The sequence below is a fragment of the Manacus candei genome, unplaced genomic scaffold (assembly GCF_025592945.1).
Source record: "Manacus candei isolate 608988 ecotype Guabito, Panama unplaced genomic scaffold, ASM2559294v1 h1tg000042l, whole genome shotgun sequence".
Classification (NCBI taxonomy): Eukaryota; Metazoa; Chordata; class Aves; order Passeriformes; family Pipridae; genus Manacus; species Manacus candei.
In genome coordinates, this window is record NW_026138090.1 from 45,240 (window position 1) to 64,101 (window position 18,862).

General features: G+C 46.5%; 1 non-coding gene across 1 annotated transcript; it reads left to right on the forward strand.

Annotated features, from left to right (window-relative positions):
- Positions 1–18,535: 18,535 nt before the first annotated feature.
- Positions 18,536–18,650, forward strand: LOC127474502 (U5 spliceosomal RNA). The gene has a single exon (XR_007905879.1). It is a non-coding gene; the product is annotated as a U5 spliceosomal RNA (small nuclear RNA).
- The last annotated feature ends 212 nt before the right edge of the window (positions 18,651–18,862 follow it).

Genomic DNA, 18,862 nt, shown 5'->3' on the forward strand with positions numbered 1-18,862 from the left:
TCCCTTCCCAAACCTTCCCAAATCTTCCCTGCCCAAACCTTCCCTGCCCAAATCTTCCCAAGCCTTCCCTTCTGAAACCTTCCCAAGCCTTCCCTTCTGAAACCTTCCCAAACCTTCCCTGTCCAAACCTTCCCTGTCCAAACCTTCCCAAACCTTCCCTTCCCAAACCTTCCCTTCCCAAACCTTCCTAAACCTTTCCAAACCTCCTAAACCTTCCCAAATCTTCCCTTCCCAAACCCTCCCAAACCTTTCCTTTCCCTTTCCCTTTCCCTTTCTCCCAAGGTTGACAAACTTCTACCTAAACAATGCCACAATTTTTCTGGAGCTGCCAAGGGATTAATTAACAGCACAGTTGGATTTTACTTTTTTTTTCTGAACACTTAAAAAAAAATAGTTGGAAAAAATCAATTAAAAATATTTGGGGAGGATAATATAAATACTTCTGAAGTTCTCAGAATAAGAGCTGTGAGTTCCATATTTGGACTTTCTGCCCAGGTTGTTTTTCAGGGGGAGACATTTATACAGCTTCTTAGCTGAGAGTTCATCAGAACTGTTGTTTATCTCGGGATGTTGAAGCTGTCAGGATGTTTATCAGCAGGGCACATTCAATGCTCAAATATCCCTGTGAATTAATTTCCTACTCCATTTATCACATGCCTGCTCCTAACATTGACACAGCCTGGGATCTGCAGTTCACTGGCCTCCAACCCTCCACTGTGCCCTGTCTTGCCCCAGTAAGCCCTGGGATTATCTTGGGTGATATTTCCATGTAAAATTTAGCATTTCCTGTGGCTGGGCTTTGTCTCACTTGACTTCAGGGGCACCCCAGCTTCAGATCAAACACCTGAGCTTTGGGGGCTGTGAGATGTGGGTCTCCACGTGCTTTGGGTATCTGTTCTCCTGCCAAATCCAGCGGAAAACTAAAGCCACTAAAAAGTGCTTTATCTCACCCTAAAGCAGAGGGGTTTGTGAGCTCTGGGTGTCACAGACATTTAATGGTGAGACCTTCATGAACATCCAGGGGGCCTGTTTGTACTTCAGTCCTCGACTCCAGCAGATGCCATCCAACATCTTTGTTCACACAACTAAACTTCCCTCCCCTCCTGAGTATTTTTAATTTGTGAGTCTGCACCTGAGCTGGGTGTCCTGGCTCCCTCTGCAGACAACTGGGATTGAGTCAAGAATTGGGATTGAGTCAATCCCATGAGTGGGGTTTAAGCTGTCATTCCACCCATGAAAAGTGAATGTCAGCTCTGGGAGAGATGAATCCCACTCCGTGTCAGTGCCCACACTCACTGTCTCTCCTGCTGAAGAGAGCTGGGGATGACACGCCCAGAGATAGATTCTGGGCTGTGATTGTTGGATCCCATCCCTAATAATTGTCTAGATTCCTTCCATAACCACTTGGTACCTGCAGGTGGGGAGTCCTGCCTCCCTCTCATGTGCCTCACACGATGACAACACCCATCTTCTCTCTGCTGAGTGCAGAGGGAACACTTTTCTCCTGCACATCTCACATGGACAATCCAGTGATTTGTTTCAAGCCATGGGATACCACCATCACTGTGGTCAGTTAGAGGGGGTCACTCTCAAAAACTCTGCTAGTTATTCCTGAAAATATGTGAGGAACTCTGGAGATGCCACGTGTGCATTGAAAAGTACCTGCATGTGGAGGCAGATTGCACCTGCTCTGGATAATTCTGCTCAGATGCACAAAATCATGGAATCAGAGAATTATGGAATGGTTTGTGTTGGAAGGCACCCTAAAGATCATCTTGTTCCAACGCCCCTGCCATGGGCAGGGACACTTCCCACTAGACCAGGTTGCTCAGAGGCTCATCCAGCATGACCTTGGACACTTCCAGGGAGCCCAATTCTTGCTGCAATCTGTGGATGTACATGAAGGTGTTGAGGTGGGACGTGATGCAGTTGGATCCTCTGCTGCACATCTCAGCATCCTCCCACCAGCAGACCCACCATCCTGCAGTACAGGCTGATTACCAATGGCTTTCAGCCTCATAGGACAGAAAATTAAGAAGGGTATATTGATTAAAGAACTATTTTGATTCATGCTAGCTGCAGATTGGTCCCACCCCAGGCCTGCACATGCCCAGAGAAGCAGAAGATGAGGCAACTCTTGGGATAGATTCAGTAAAGGAACAGAAATGCACATTTGTTTATTAAGACTTTCCTTTGGCTTTGCCACCAAATCCCTCTACAAAAATACTCCTGTTGTTCTCCTCTGAGATATTTTTTTTTTATCCTCTTCTCCACCAAAAATTGAGAAATATGTTGTGTGAAATATCAAGACTAATTAGACCAAATGGTGCTGAGATCTGTTGCTGGTTTTCTGGAGGACTTCTGCTGACAGCTCAGAGACTTTATTTTTCTTTCTCGTTAACTAATTACGAACAATTCTTCCCACAGTTGAAAATTCCTGTGGAGATCCTAATGAACATGGGGTGCCTGTGGGAATGGAGAAAGCATGGGACTGTGTGTGTGTTTGGAAGGGTCTGGGTTTGAAAAAGGGGCATGTTTTCCTGGTGGGACTATTTTGAGGGCACAGCACATATGGGGAAGGAAGAACACTTGGAAACAAAGGGTGATAGTAAAGGAGGGGAGGAATGTCTGCTCTTGAAAGGATGATTTCATGTTGTATGTGTGGTTTTCTGAAGCCAGAAGGGGCTAAGGCAGCATTTTTGAGGGTGGGGAGGCTGATGTGTTTCTTTTGTGGTGGGAAGGAGAGTTTGCACAAGGAGCTGCTGATGGGTGGGGTTTGGGTTGTAGATGATGCTGCAGATGTGGAGGAACTTGAGGAGTTGTGAGGCAAAGCTGGATGCCTGCAAGGAGATCCTGTGGGATGACAAAGACAGTGCAAACCTGGGGAGCTCAGCCAGAGCTGGTTCACTTGGCTGAGAATGGCAATAAAAAAGCCAGGACTGGCTGCAAAAGGCTCCACATGGTGGGTTTAAGCTGATATTAGGAAAAGGTTCTTCCCCCAGAGGGTGGTTGGGCACTGAACAGGCTCCCCAGGGCAGTGGGCACAGCACCAAGCCTGACAGAGCTAAAGGAGCTTTTGGACAACACTGTCAGGCCCATGGTGTGATTTTTGGGGTTGTTCTGTGCAGGGCCAGGAGTTGAACTCGATGATCCTTGTGGGTCCCTTTCAACTCACATGATCCTATAATCCTATGATAAGGCTGAAATCATGGACAGCTGGGAGGGCTCCTGAGCAGAAAGAGCACCTCAGGGTGGGTGATGAATCCTTCTTTTCCATGGTTTGTGTCCTGTGAGCAAATGTCTGTCCTGCAATGAATCCACAGAGGTGTGTTAACCCCAGATTGGTGCCCCAAAGAGAGGGTTGTTAGACAGTGGCCCAGGTATGGGGTAATGCTTCAAAACATCAAGAGCAAATGCAAAATACAAAATGCCACTACAGTGTCCCCTTTCCATCCTGCCAGGCCTTGCAGAGTGCAAAACTCCACCATCTCTGTGACCAGAGATGAGCCTGTGGTGTGAGATAGGAGAATCCAAACCTTGTCTCCAGCTCACAGAGGTTCCTCAGCAGCAGGATCTGAGCAACACCCCCAGCAAGACTAGATTTTACCACCTCCAACTCTCACCCAAAATTTGGTGTAGTCCTGGACCCTCTCTGCTGGTCTAGCAGGCTTTCATTTCTGTGTTTCCTCTCCTTTCCCTGTTTGTTTTTTTTTTTTTATTCTGTGGGTTTTTTTGGCTGGATCCCTTCATGCTGAGCTGACAGCTACATTAAGAGACCTGAAAACACCGTAGCAGAACTAAAGCAATTATTGTAATGTAGCTCTAACAGAGGCTGTAATGAGAGAGAATTAAAAATGTGCCAGTCTCATCACAGTTTGATGTTCCTTTGACCTTCCAGGGGTACTGTCAGTTGAGCAACCTCTGTGCTGTTCCCTTCTTTTTCTTGTCACAATAAGGAGCAAGAAAAGAAAAATTAACCAAATCCACTTTTCTCCAGGGCTATCTGTGGGTCACAGTTACTCTGCTAGTGAAGGGTAGAGAGGGGTTCATCAAGTTCATCAGTCCCTAATCCATTTATATCAAATCTGCCTTGTGGATCCCACCACTGTTTGGGTGAAATCTAGGACATAAAGAGGCCACTGGTGCAGGAAAGGGATGTGGGGCTGGAAGAGGCCTCTGAAGGAGAGGGGATACAAGAGGGAGCAGCCAGAATCACCAGCAGGAGGATAAGGCAGGGAGAGGTACATGAGACCAGACTAGGAGTGAAAACCAGAAAAGTTTTCTTATAAGTTTCAAGATGAGACAAAACCTGTGTTAAAATAGGTGCTTTCTGTTCCTGACACAAAACTGCAGCTCCCCAAGCTGCAGTGATCTCACATCTCCTCAGATCTGAGAGAGGGAGCTGAGGTCACACAGCCCCCATCCCTCAGCACCAGTTTGCTCTTAACTTTTACTCTAAAGGCTGTTTTTCTTCCCCACAGCCCCCAGTGACCTCCCAGTTGCTGTTCACCATGCTGGTGTGTGAATCATTCCAGAAAGGTCTCACCAGGGTGCCACAACCCTTCCCATGCCCACCAATGCCTGATGGAGACCAGATATCTCAACACTTTCATACTTGAGTTAGACAAATTAGTAGTACAGGGGGTTTATCTGCAAATAAGGGTTGGTGGGACTTTATCTCCACTTCTCCCCTCTTCTTAACTTCTTCTCCACTGTGTATGAAAGTGCCCTGACCAGCAACACCATCACCTCCCATCCTTCTCCAGGTGATGGGCTTTCAGTTGTAAAACATATTTTAATTAGACTTTTCTAATCCAGTTAAAATAGAAGCCCTGTAAGTCCATAGGAAGTGTTCCCCATCTCACCTGTTGAGGAGAAGCCAGGTGAGTGTTCCAGCAGCCACCAGACCAGACCAGCACATGCCACCAGCATCAACAGATGCAGGAGGGCTCAGTCCCAGGTTTGTTTGCAGGGCACAGGAGGATTTGTGGACTCAGAAAAGCTGGATTTCCCTCTGGGGACAGACACAGAAGGTCTGTCCAGGACTGTGCTCTGGGCACAGCGTGTTTTGTGGTGTAGTTTTGTTTTCAGCACAAAGCTTAGCCCAGACACTTAGAACAAGATGGACTTTCCTGTTTCCCTGGTGTGCAGCTGAGGGAAGCTGTGACCCTGTCAGGGGCAAGATCAGGCCAAAAAAAGCCAACATCTGAAAATAAGAACAACCTGTAAACTATTTAGAGAAGTCAAACTGCTTGAAAACACCAAGAAAAAGTGGTACCAGTCCCCTGGATCTGGAAAGGGATGGCATGGAAAGCATTATACCATCCACCAGCTCAGGAATGAGTGCTGGAGGACACCATTAAGAGGTGGAGTCCCCACTGATAAATATCTGCAGGTTGTGCTTTGGTTAGTGCCACATCTCACTGAACACAGACCTGTACAGGGCATGATCTGGGCTTTATAGCAGGAAAAAAATTCCTGATCCTCTATATTATTCTTGCATAACATATCTGAAGGTGAAAGGAGGCTTAAGAAATTCCTAAACTAAGGAATAGACCAGGAGGAGGCTGTTCCCACGTGGCAAAACCTGATGTGTTTGTTAAGTCCTACTCTGAGCCTTCTGCCTTCAGGATCAGGACCAAAACCACAGGTTTTCTCTGAAAACAGGCTTTTTTGCTCATCATTAGAAAGGGCTGTGGGAAGCTGTGGCTGAGGGGATGAACCCAAACACAAAATGAAGTGAAAAACAGCCTGGCTTTCAATTATGTTCTCATGAAACGGAGACAAACAGGTCTGTGAGCCCAGCAGTTACCAAGAAATGATCTTTCTGTTTTGATTTTTGACTTGGAGCAGTTTGGAGACAACAGCCCCAGCAGAGTTCTGACAACTCCTCTGGTTCCTGCCTATTTTTGGAAAAGCAGTGGATGTCAGACAGTCCATCTGGCCTGGAGGTCGGAGGAGCGGTGAAGCACTTTTTTAAAAGTGTCACCAAGTGCCATCTGAGATGCCCCTGAGGTGTCTGAGGGTGGAAGATATGGCACAGGCCCAACTGGAGAGCTGTGCCCTTCTAGGCTGGAAGTGGAGCCCAGGTAGGACACCCTGGGGCACCTCAAGTGGCCCTCGATGTCTGTGTAGGCAACTGGATGCCCCTCTCTGCATAACAGCCATGATAAAGTGCAGCTGGTTGTCTCATCTCCATCTGTTTTCAGCTTTCTTCAGTGCCATCAATAGGAAAATTGAACTTCCTTCTACCACACTGTGGGGCATGGGAGGGATGGGGATGCAGAAGAACTTGAGCTCCTGCTGGAGACAAGAATGGACTCTGTGCTGACCTGCCTGTGCTGTCCTTCATCATTAAACCAAGCATGCTGATCAGCATCTTATGCACAGCCCTGAGGCCGAAAATAGCCCATATCTCATTTCCAGACTTGCTAGGAGTGGCAGGAGCCTGGATTTTCCATCTTGAGCTCTCGCTGTTTCCATGGGATTGGCTCAAGTGGAGCTGCTTCAGCTGGTTGTGGGCCTTGCTCACCCTGCTCAGGTGTGGATGGCAATGCCTTGGGATGGTGCTAAAGACACAAACAAACAAACCTGCTTGGTTTTAAATCCATTGCTCTTCCCCACCAGGTCTCCCTATCTCTGTCCAGATCCCACCACAGGCTCTTCCAGAGGTGTCTGATTTCCACTCACTCCATCCGTGCACATGTTCCTTTCCAGCTGCTGTTGTCATCCCATATTTCCAGGTTTCATTCATAAAATAATAAAATAATTTAGGCTGGAAGGGACTTCCAGAGGTCATCTAGGCAAAGCTCAAAGGGGGAGAGGATTTTTCCAGAAAAGCAAATGTTGTTTTTGAGACCCTTCTGCGTCCACACACTCTGTGTGTTCACTTTTAGTGCCACAATTGGTCCAGCACAGACACTTAATTATAGGGTGGTGTCCTCTGTCCTGCTGGCAGTAATGGGATCAATATTAGGTAGCAGTGCATCCTTACAACACCATCCCTATGGAATGGTCTCCTTGGTTAACTTGGGCTAACGGGCTTTTTAATTTGATTTCTTGCAAAGTGCAGCCAAGGTCACAATCCCATTTCCCTCCAGGAAGTCAGGAGTGACTTGCAGCCCACTCACAATGATTTTGGCCATCACCAGCAGAAGGCCATGGACTTCACACTCCTGCTGGAGAAGAACTCAGGATGGTGAGCGACCTCAGCGTGGTGAACACTGCAGTGACAAATATTTTACATAATGTTTTTGCCTTTATTATTAACGATGATCTTCTGTGCTAGTCTGGACTGTGAGTGTCACTATTAGTGTAACTAGGCTGATAATAAGTATTATATTTTGATCCAACTGTTAATACTGTAATTAAGCTAAAAATAAGAGTTTTTTTCCTACAGGCATAATGTATCCTTTTAGTTGGGAACAAGATTTTGAGGGTCACGAAATGGAGGGGCCCTGAACCTGCAGAGCCACCTGTCTGTGATCAGCCACTTTCTCTTTTTTATCTAAATGACAAGCAAATACAAACCACAGTCTTATTGCCAGCTCCTCATTGCAATCCTCTCCAAAACTGGCCTGCTATTTTCCAGAAAGCTCAAGCAGAGCTGGGTGCAATGTTTGCAGGTTTGTGTCCTTTAAAATAAAAATCCTGTGATTAGGGGAGAAAAATGCAGTGGGAAAGATTGGATCAAGATACCCTGCTCATTAAAGTCAGGAAATGGTACTAGCTGAAAGGTCTCAACTCTCAGTCCAAAAATAAAAAGCACTTTTACATCTCTCCTTTATTTCTTCCTTCAATTCTACTGCTGCAGAGTCATCTTGGCAAACCTTAAAAATGCTGCAGGTCCCCCAGCTTTATTGGAATTCCCTGCTACAAATATATCTGAGCTGAGGATTTCGTGTGCTGGGCGCTGAAACCTCTCAGCTAGAGCTGGAGCTCTCAGACAGCAGAAATTTGCTTTCAGGTCTCAGCTTTTGAAAGCAGAAGGACTTTTTTTAAGGAAGAGGCCTCACAACTGGTTGAGGGGGATTTAAAGTAATAAAAAAAATACATTTTTGTGAAGGTAGCTGAACACTGGAGCAGGTTATTCAGAGGGGCTGTGGAGGCTCCATGTAGGGAGATACTCAAAACCCAAGCAGCAACTTGTTCTACCTGCCTTGAGTGAATGGTTGGACAAGGCTTTAAGTGAAAGAGAGAAAGTTTAGGTTGGGTATTAGGAAGAAATTCTTCCCTGTGAAGGTGGTGAGGCCCTGGCACAGGTTGCCCAGAGAAACTGTGGCTGCCCCATCCCTGGAAGTGTCCAAGGCCAGGTTGGAGCAACCTGGGCTAGTGGAAGGTGTCCCTGCCCATGGCAGGGGGGTGGAACTGGATGATCTTTAACATCTTTCAACCCAAACCATTCTGTGAGTCTGTGTTTCTATGATGGAAAACTAGAGTTTTATCCCAAACTGAAATAATCCATAGAGCCAGATGGGTGACAGCAGGAAAGCAGCTGTGCAGGAATTATTAGACCATTGGTATTCTTGTGGTGTCCAGAAATCAGAGCCATCCAACAGAACCTCAGGAAGTAGCCTCTGGAAGCAGGAGGGATCTCCCAGTGAGGGAGTTGCTTTGATGTTAACTCGTCCTTTGACACATCTCTGAATTCCTACCACCTGAGACCTGCACAGCCACACTTCAAACACCTTCCCAGCTGGAAATAAGCTGAAAACCAGTAGATCTTTTCCATGAATAAAAGCACTTTTCTGAATACAGCTGGGGTAAGCACTTGAGAGGATGAAGAAGTTCTCAAAAAAAAAAAAAACAACAGTGTAGAACCAACATCAGTAAAAATGAGGATAAATAGACTGGGAATTGGTTTAGGGTGGGAATTAGAAAAAAAAAACCCTCCTCATCTCCCGTGGATCAGCCTCCATCCAGAACCAATGTGGACAAGAAACAGAAGTATAAAGGTGTATCCTAATCCCTTCATATGATGGAGTGAATGTGATGGGGAGAGAATGACCTGATGCCATGGTCTATCCTAGGCCAGATTACAAGGACCGTTTTGGGAAAGAGATGTAGAAATTATCTCATTTCTGCACGAGAAACTCCAACTCTCCAGTGAATAAAAGCTGTGACTTGGCCTCCAAGTACTCCTGAAGCTGTAGATAGATATTTTTTCCTGGGAGAAGGTCACTTCACCTGGTAGGAGAAAGGCAGAGTTGCTTTTACAGAGCCCGTAAACCCAAGTGTCTGCAGACCTTCCCCCTGCTTGCTGTCCACGTGACTGTAAAGGCTGATACGGCAGCTCAGACTTCATGTTCTTAGAAATATAATTTGACCTTTACAAAAATCTGTAACATCAGGAATTTAACACTCTCAAGAGCAAACAGATGGGAGGAACCTCCCTTAAATGCCTTCTGCAGCAACACTGTAATTTCATAACTCTTGCTGTCGTGAAGATCATCCCTTTTCACGTCAAAAGAAGCCTGATCCGGGGGAGAAAAAAGGAAAATCTGAGCTTGTATTCCTACTTTCCCAATACTGGCATACAAAGAGGAGATAAATACTGTGAACCTAATTTTAGAAGACTGGTGGGTGCCCTTAAGAAGGACAGATATTTATGATGACGTGTGAGAACACAATGGCTGGCAAGACACGTGGGTTCCTTCCTTCCCACCTCCAGTGACCACTCCGTGCTGACTTTGCACTCTTCCACCTGATTTGCACAATTCAATCTGGAAGGGGCAGTTTTCTCCTTGGAAATTCCTCTCTCTCTCTTTCTCCATTGACACTAGAAAGCCCTTGGAAGCCCAGCTTAGACCTGCAAGGTGGTTGAAGCTCCACATTGATTCAAGCCTGCACAACACCCCCAGGACCACAGAGAAGTGGAGAACTGAGCTGCATCCCTGCTGGCTGCTCCCATCCCAGACCCCCCCAGCCACTAGGCTCAGATTCCTCAAGGATACCTAGAACCTGTCTGTCACCACAGGTAGGAACACATGAGCTCACAGCCACCCCTTGAGGCTAAATCCTGAGATTTTCAGGAATTACTCAACACCCTTTAGCAGGGAGGTGCCCAAGCAGAGCTGTTGTGTGCAGCACAGCTTTATCCTGCAGCTTCCTCCTGTGCCTGGCAGCAGCAGTAAAGGCTGAGCTCATTTTGTCCTCCTCCAGGCATGGAGTTTGGGAATCTACTAGGAGATCCCACTGCTCCTTCAGCATCCATCTGGCTCCCACTCAGTGTGAGGGATAACTCAGCCATTCTACTCTTATCACCTCACTGATTTACTGGAGGTCTCTGGTGTAGGTATGGAAATGCCAGATCCTCTTGGAGATGCAGACAGAAAACCTCAGACCCTTCACCACAATGCTCAGCAACCAAGGCAGTACAAGGTGGTTTATTCTTCCTGGCTGGCTGGGAAATGCACACCAGCAATATTTCTACAACTGGAGACGGCTGGAGCCTTCAGATCTCACAATTACAGACAAGACAAAAATGTATTATCTTAGAAAAAAAAACGGCACCAAGGGAAGCTCTGTGTGTGTGGTTAAACTATATCTAAATTTCAATCTCCTTCATCTAATACAAAGAAAACAAGTTTCAGAGCAAGGTGGAAGGCAGGAGGTGAGGAGGAGGGAAGGTGTCAGTAGACCAGTCTCTCAGCAGAGAGCAGGCTTCTCTGCTTCTGCCTAATTGATTAATTCCTTCTTAGCAGAGTCATCTGTTTGATGTGCTTTTCCATGAAAGCAGTTCAGAAAGTTCATGGGAGTTAATCCTGAAGATGGCTGGAGCTGCAGAGCCAAGCATCTGATTAAAGGACGAGGAGATCGCTCGCAGCTTAGCTGCTTTCAAAGTTGTTCCCAAAGTCTTTGCTAACCTTCATATTTCAAAGTTCATTTCTTGGCATCGGGGAATTTAAAGGGGAAGGTTGCTTTTTAGCAGTGGCACTATTATTGCAATCAAAAAAAAAGGAAGGGGAATAAATTCAGAGGAAGGCCACACGCAAAGTCACATGTGCACCAGCAAAAAGGAGATGAAAAGACGCAGAGGCAAAGGCAGACACAGAGGCTCCCGTTTCACAGCCCATTCTAAACAGCTTGCTCTGAATTCAGCACAGGCACCCCCCACTCGGAGATAAAGGCAGGGGCCATTACATGTGTCACTGCTACCTGCCCGTACCCAAGGACTCGGATTAACAAATAGCACAGGAGTGTTTTCTCTGCGGGGGTTTCCATTTGCTGCAGCTTCCAGCAGAGCTTGCCCATCAGCACGGAAAGGGGAGCCAGCGCTCCCAGGGAGCCAGAGCTCGGGTGTGCCGGTGCTGAGTGATGTAATGAGGTGACTGAAACCCTCTGCTGATGCCGGGCAAGGCTGTGATGATGAGGGACGACGTGGGAGAATTGCAGGGGGACGTCAGGCTGCTGAGTGATTCCATGACTAAAGAGCGGCTGAAATCCAGAGGAAATAAGTGCAGGGTGGCACACAGGGGTGGAAAACAAGCAATCCGAACTTTGCATCCAGTGAAGAGCTTTGAATGGGCTGTTACTCACTCGGGAATGAGTTGGTGTTTATAAGTAGCTCTATGAATATGTCACCTCGGCGCTCAGTGGTGGTGACAAAAAGCAAATTGAATGTTAGGAATTAATAGGGAAGGAATAGAGATCAAAATAGAAATCATTATTACAGCCCTCAGTAAATTCAATGCGTGTCTGCTTCTTGAACGTTTCGAGTGGCTCTGGTGTTCCCCCCACAGACAGGAAGCAGCAGAACCGGGAAAGATACTTAGAAGGGCAATAAAGTGATCAAAGGTAGAGAACAATGAAGTACTTCAGGAATATTTCATCTGAATAAGAGATGACAGCAGCAGAGTATGATAATGGTCGATCAGATTATGAGTGGCATGAAGAGGATGAAAGAGAGCAACTGTTTTTTGTTTCTTTGAAAAGACAAAAAAGGGTGCTTGAGATGATAGCAGGTCACAACAAAGGGCTTCCTTCACACGCTGTGCAGATAATCTGCAGCTAATCCCCCCTTGCCAAGGGATCCTGCAAGTGCTGAAAGTTTACCTGATCTGAAAATGTTAAACAATTTAATGGGGGAAAAAAAAAAAGCTTCACGGAATTCCTAGTAAATACAAAGATACCTCAGGGATATTTATGACTCTGCCTTCTAGAGGCTGCAAAAATACATAGGCATTACTGAGTGCTCCAAAGATGTCCATCCTCCTACCAGCACAAATTTCTTGGGATTCTCCTTCTAAACACATCCCCTTCTAAACTGTTCCACAGGACAACTTACCCAGTGCTCTTTTTTCATTTCCTTGGAGCTGTGTCCCTTGTGTTCCTGAAGGAACCTCAAAGCTCATTGAAAAATGGAGAATTTCCTCACTGAAAGGGTTGTCAGGCATTAGGACAAGATTCCCAGGGAGTGATGGAATCACCATCCCAGGAAGTGTTCAACAAATGCTTTTTAGGGACGTGGTTTAGTGATGGATTTGGTAATAATGGGTTAATAGTGGGACTTGATGATCTTAGAGGGCTTTTCCAACCCAAACTATTCTATGAATCAGTGGTTAAGGACTTGGAATTTATAGTGGCTTCTAGGAGGGCAACTCTCTGGATTCTTTTCTGCATCAGCTTCAAGACTCCTGGAGAGGTTTTTGCACACTAATTCTTCACATTTCCTGAATTCTGTTCTCCAGGATTTGAACTCCTAGAAATTTTCTCAAGTTCTTGGAGGTTTGATGACGAATCAAACCTCACTGCCCTGCAGTTGTGTTGTGCAGTCTGATGTTGCCTTTCAGAATTAGGGTCAGATCAGGAGAGAGGAAGGATTTAACACTGCAAAAGAATATTTAAAATGCCAGAATTCAGCCCTATAAGGGACCATGTGAGTCATCAGGAGGAGAGTCACAGTGCAAAGGGAACGAGACCTTCACTGCTGCCTTTTCTGTATGACCTTGTCCATGGCACAGCACCTCCTTGGGCTTCAGCTTCCCTGCATTTCCTGTTCACAGGGAATCTGTCTCTCTTTCAGGAGAGTTGAGAAAAAAGATGCCCCAAACTGATAATGCCATTACCATTTTTGCTTGAGAATGTCTCCTGTCCACACACATCAAATGTAAAATTAATAATACCCACACGGACAATCATTAAAGTCTCTCAGTTTCAGTCTAGACTCCTTAAAAAACTTTCCACCTTGGTCCTACCAGAAGATCTGTGGAAAACAGAGGGTTTTTTGACAATCCACAACACCAGTATCTGGTGGGTGATGGGTCTGAAAAGAGATTTGTTTGGTCTCTGTGGGGTGGGGTCAAAAAGGGTGGGATCTGGATCACAGAAGGAGAAACCCCGAGGGACACAGAGGAGCAGAACACACCCCTCGTGATGCTGATGGGTGTGTGAAGTTGGTTATGCAGCAGGAGGAGGCACTGCTGGCAGATCTTCAGCTCCTGGACCAGGCATTCATGTGGAAAGGAACACTCAGGAGCCGACCTTATTTATGCCCTGAGACTTTAAAGTCCTTGTGGTCTTGGGTGACACCCCAGAGCTGTGATCTCCAACCCCAGGTGGATGTTCTTGGAGAGCTGGAAACAGCTGGAGACTGTTTTTTGTGCTGGTGTAAAAGGTATTGAGATCCTTCTGAAACGTGGCAGTAGGAGAAGTGCAGATGCAACCAGGTTTGTTGAGGATTTGTAACTCCTTTAGAGTAAAATCAATAACAAGGGATGACAGGTTTCAGAAGGAAAAATCCCTTTGAATGGGACTGGTCAAGAGTGGACCAAAAGGACATAGTACATCTGGCCTATGGCATCTATTTTGGGAGAAAGAACCCAAAATAAATGTTCTAAAAGTATGAACATTTCTCTATTGACTTTAAATGTGACCAGGAATGAATGTTTCATATCCCTTCCCTTCCTTTCCCTTCCCTTCCCAAACCTTCCCTTCCCTTTTCATCTAGGGAAAAAACTCAACAGCTTCTTATGGGATATTAGTGAGCTGGTCTAAGGAAACACAGGCAGGTGGAAGATTCAGAGATACTCCACTGCCCTCCAGCAGCAAAAATAATCTGTGGGAATCTTGTCTGCTCTGGACAGAGCTGAACACTTTTGTTGGTGAGGCAGAAGAGCTTAAGGCAGAGTAGAAATGCCAGAGCTCGAGTCCCCAAGTCCAACTGGGTCATGGAATGACTGTAGACAGGTCTTTGTCTTAGTCCTACAAGTTCCCTGGCTTGTTCCCCCTCTCTCCATCTCACATGGAGCGTTGGCTGAGGCAGAGGTTAATTTTTGTGATTTTTGAAGATTGAGGATTCACCTTGTCCATTTGCAAGCCAAGATGCCTCTGGCATCACTGTTCCCTACAGCCCTGCAGGACTGAGGAGGGACCGCAGGCACCTGAGAGGCTGCACCACCCAGGCTGGTGCCAAAAGCATCTCAGGAACATGTGGGTTGGGTGGGAAGGCAGAACAGATGGTTGTGGATGCTGTGTTTAGAAACATGGGACAGGGAGGTGCGGGAGGATTCAATAACTTTAAGGGAGGTGCGGGAGGATTCAGTAACTTTAAGGTCGTGCATCCAGTGGAAATTCAACCCATGTGTCCTGCATCATGACAGTCCACTAGACCTGGCTTTTCTTCTTACAGCCCTTGGCTGGAGAGCAGCACAAGCTGGGGTTGGACACAGGAATTTGGAAGCAAGAGCCTGTGGTTCATGCAGTGGACAGGTGGACCAGTCACACAGAGTTATCATCTGTGGGGAAAATAACTCCGCCCAAAGGGCTCAAGATGAGTCAGACTAAGGATGCTGTAATTGGATAAAAATACCTGTGCTTTCTTGCAGTTCAGCTAATCCACACCAAGAGTTCAGTGGGATTTACTTCCCTATGACAACAAGAGCACAGACTCATGGGATTTTAGGGCAAAAATGCACCAGGTACATCTTTAACAAAAGACGATTTAAGTGAAATCTCTTGGCCACCTTTGTCCTCTGCTCCACTCAAATTGACTTTCACCCATTTGGGCTTAGGAGAAGAATTAATTTGGGGAGTGAATATGCAGCAGGTTGCTCTTCTCTGGGCAGATACCTGTCTCCAAGCAGGCAGCAGGGGGGCTGAGGTCAGCAGAGGCAGCTGAATTTTCATTAGGAACAGATCCTTTTATCACGGTTTACAGCTCCGGACACAGAAATCAGGAAGGACATCGGGCTGCTGCTTTTAACCTTTGCTGTGTCTTTATTCAGTGTGTGACATCATCCTATTGATGAAGGTCAGGTTGATCTCAGGTCTTTTCTGACTCATTGAATATTAGGGATGGCTGGAGGCAGGCGAAGCCTGTGATTTGATGTGACAGGTCAGGAGGGAGCACACCAGCAGTGCAGCAGGACACGGGCTGCAGGAAGGGGTGATGCCATGATCCATTGTGACAAGGGGAGAGCTGAATGGATGGACCAACAGCCTGGAATGAACCCAGCAAGGGCAGGATAGAAAGAGGTAAAACCCTGAAAACCCTTTGGTCTGTGTCCACTCCCACATCAATGGGACAAATCCAGAATGACCTTCCTTAGCTGCTGATAGGATCACAGATTTATTGTGTGAGATCTTGTGACATCATGAACCAAGACTCTTCCTTAAAGTACATCTCATTTTACCCCCTACCATGGGCAGGGACACCTTCCACTAGCCCAGGTTGCTCCAAGCCCTGTCCAACCTGGACTTGAACACTTCCAGGGATCCAGGGGCAGCCACAGCTTCCCTGGGCAACCTGTGCCAGGGCCTCCCCACCCTCACTCACAGTAGAGCATTTCTTCCTAATATCTACCCTAAACCTATCTTATTTCAGTATAAAGCCATTAATCCTCTGTCTAAAGATGCAGGGCACTTGTGAACTGTAGTCCAGGCTGGATCCAGGATGTGGCCATCAGAGCAGGAGAGGAGCAGGAGCAAGGACTCTGCTCTGCAGGCCTGTGGCCATGGAAAAGAGAGGCAGGAGGCAGGACCTGTGGTATCCACCACTCCACTGCTTGGCCAACCTGGAACTTACATTTAGCAAAACATGCATCTAAAAGACACCAGGTTTGCTCCCAGGTGATTTTTCCTGGCCCTTCCTCCAAAGGTCTGTTTCTCATGCATTCAGCATCTGAGTATTTTGAGAAATTCCTGTTCCTCCAGGCTCAGGAAGGCAGGGACAGCTGGGAGCTATTTCCTGTCAGCCCTCTTGCCTTCCCATCCTGGGAAATTTTGTGCCAGCTGTGGTCACCTGTTTGATTTCTCTTTCAGTGGCTGCCTTCCTCCACAAATTAATTTTGATTATTTAAGCTTGTCTTGCCTGGCAGGGAGGGATCTCTTAGTGGTGCGAGTTTGAAGAACTCACTCTCTATATCTTTCTCTTTTTCCCCTGCACCAAGTCTAATTTTGTGGTTCCCTGCCTTGCCCAAAAATAACCTTCAGCCCCAATTCTGAACTGTCATATTCATTACATCCCAGCTGTCTGCAGACAGGGCTTATCACTTGCAATCCACTCAGTTACACTTGTGATTAAAACTGATTGCAAACGTGATCCTGGCTGCTCAGCCTGGAAATTGGGAACGTCTTTATAATTTCTGACAGCGGATCATGAAGCCTTGGATGAGCCTGGCAGGGCTGCAGAGCCAGGACAAGATGTTTGCAGGTCGGTGGGAGTGGGAGGAGAATATTCATCTGTAAGAAAGAGATGGTGATTTGGGAGGAAAAAAAACATGTACAAGAGACGAGGATGAAGATCCCCAAGTTGAAACCTGAAAAGGCAAAGGGTGAAAACTAAGCTCAGCTCTTGACTGCCAGGACCATCCCCAGGGATAGGTGATGGAGGCAGTTGTGTAGCAGAGAAAACCAGACCACACAAGCCTTCACTCAGTTTTGGGCACCAGTAACTCATGGAATCAGTGTAGATGTTCCTGGGAAAACAACTGTTGTTCTTCTTCCCAAAAACAGTAGCAGCATGTCATAGCCTCCAGGACTCTTCTGTACCTACTTCTACTCCAGCCTGTTCCCTCTGCAAACCTGGAGCCATTTGTCCCCTGTTTGATCAGAGTAGGGCTGCAAAATTGTGCTTTGCAAGAGTGATGGAGCCTTGAATGTGATCAGACAGTTTGTACCTCGCTCCAAACCTGAAAAGGGCTCCACCATCTTTCTGTTGGCCTGAATTTCACAGCTTGATTTCACAGATTTATGTACCTAAAATTACCTACAGAGTTTACATTTATTTAATCTTTGCTTTATATCACAACCCACTTGTTTTCTCCATCGAGGGTCCTGTGTCTTGTGTTGAACTAAAGCCTGATTTCCAGAGTTTGTTCTGAAGAGACTAAAAAATCCACCATTTTCTTTGGGAGCCCTTTCCAGCATGTTAAATCCTCTCCCTGATTCACCTCAGTCTTTATTCCCTCCAGCCTGACTTGAGTTATACTTCGTTCCCTCTCTGAAGGGAGTCTCCCAACATCTCCAAAGGAGGTGTCTCTCCAGCTTCCTTGTTATGAACTGAACAGGGTGTTTTTTGACATATCTCCTGGTCAGAGATTGTCTTCCAGACTTTTGAGTCATTTTTATTGCCCTCCTCTGATGTCTCTCCAAGCACTGGATGTTCCCTTGCAGGCACAGACATCAGAACCGGGTGGCCCCAATTCCTCCATACCCAGATGTAAAATGACTTGCCTTGTCTAACTCAACATGCCCCTGTTTGTGCATCCAAAAGCTGAATTAACTCTTCTGATGGATTTAGGGCATTGCTTTAAGACCTTTCTTCAAATAATTGGACTGGCCTGGCTGTCTTGGAGCTGCTGCTTTCCAGCACAGGCTCTCTCCCTCCTGCCCATTCTCCAAGGGGTTTTTTTGCCTATAAAAGGAAACCTTTGCAGAGAGCTACATCTGTGCCCTGTGATCATCTCACTCCAGGCATGGAGCTGATGTGCTCCATGTGCCAGGAGCCCCGTCACAAACCTTGTCCTGTAGTGAGCACAGACACAAAAAATAGTCTTTTTTTTTTTGCTGCAGATTCCCTCTTTCCCTGTATCAGCAGAAGCTCTCAAAGTATTCAGATCCCTGGAAGTGTTCAAGGGCAGGTTGGATGGAACTCAGAGCAACGTGGTCTAGAGGAAGGTGCCCCTGCCCATGGCATGGGTTGGAATGAGGTGATCTTTAAAGTCCCTTCCAGCCCAAGCCATTCTGTGAGTCTGTGTTTGTTGGTTATAAATCAGAGCTTGGCCGAGTCAGCCCATGTCATTCATGTGTAAAAACACATTTTCCTGATGTTCCGGCAGAGCTCCTTTTCTAAACCTCATTAGCATTCACGGTAATTTGCATACCCAGGGTGCACCGCGGGGCAGGAGGTGCAATCCTGGTAGTAATTTTCATTTTTTTCGTGAGAAAACTGGGATCAGAACATGTATCTTAGTTATTTCAGTGATCAAGAGTCTGGCTGGAGTGGAAAAAGGTTGAATTTGGGGTTCCCTCAGGGTCGCCATGTCCTATAGAGGGACAGCCATGGGATGGTGTGTATGTGGAAGAAGTCTCAATTATGCTCAGGTTTCTCTTCATATCGTACAAATCTTTCGCCTTTTACTAAAGATTTCCGTGGAGAGGAACAAGTACGAGTGTTAAATAATTTTTTGAGGCTTCACTAATGTGGAGCTGCTCTTATGCAGTGAAAAAACAGAGAAAAGTCCAGACGTTCCTGTAATGACTGTAGGAATAAACAGGACAGAGGTTCCTGTTAAGGATTGCAAGGATATATGAGAGGTGGATCACTGGAATTCTCTGCATCCAGGTCTGGGGTCTTCAGCACAGGAAAGATGTGGAGCTGCTGGAGTGGGACCAGAGGAGGCCACGGAGATGCTCTGAGGGC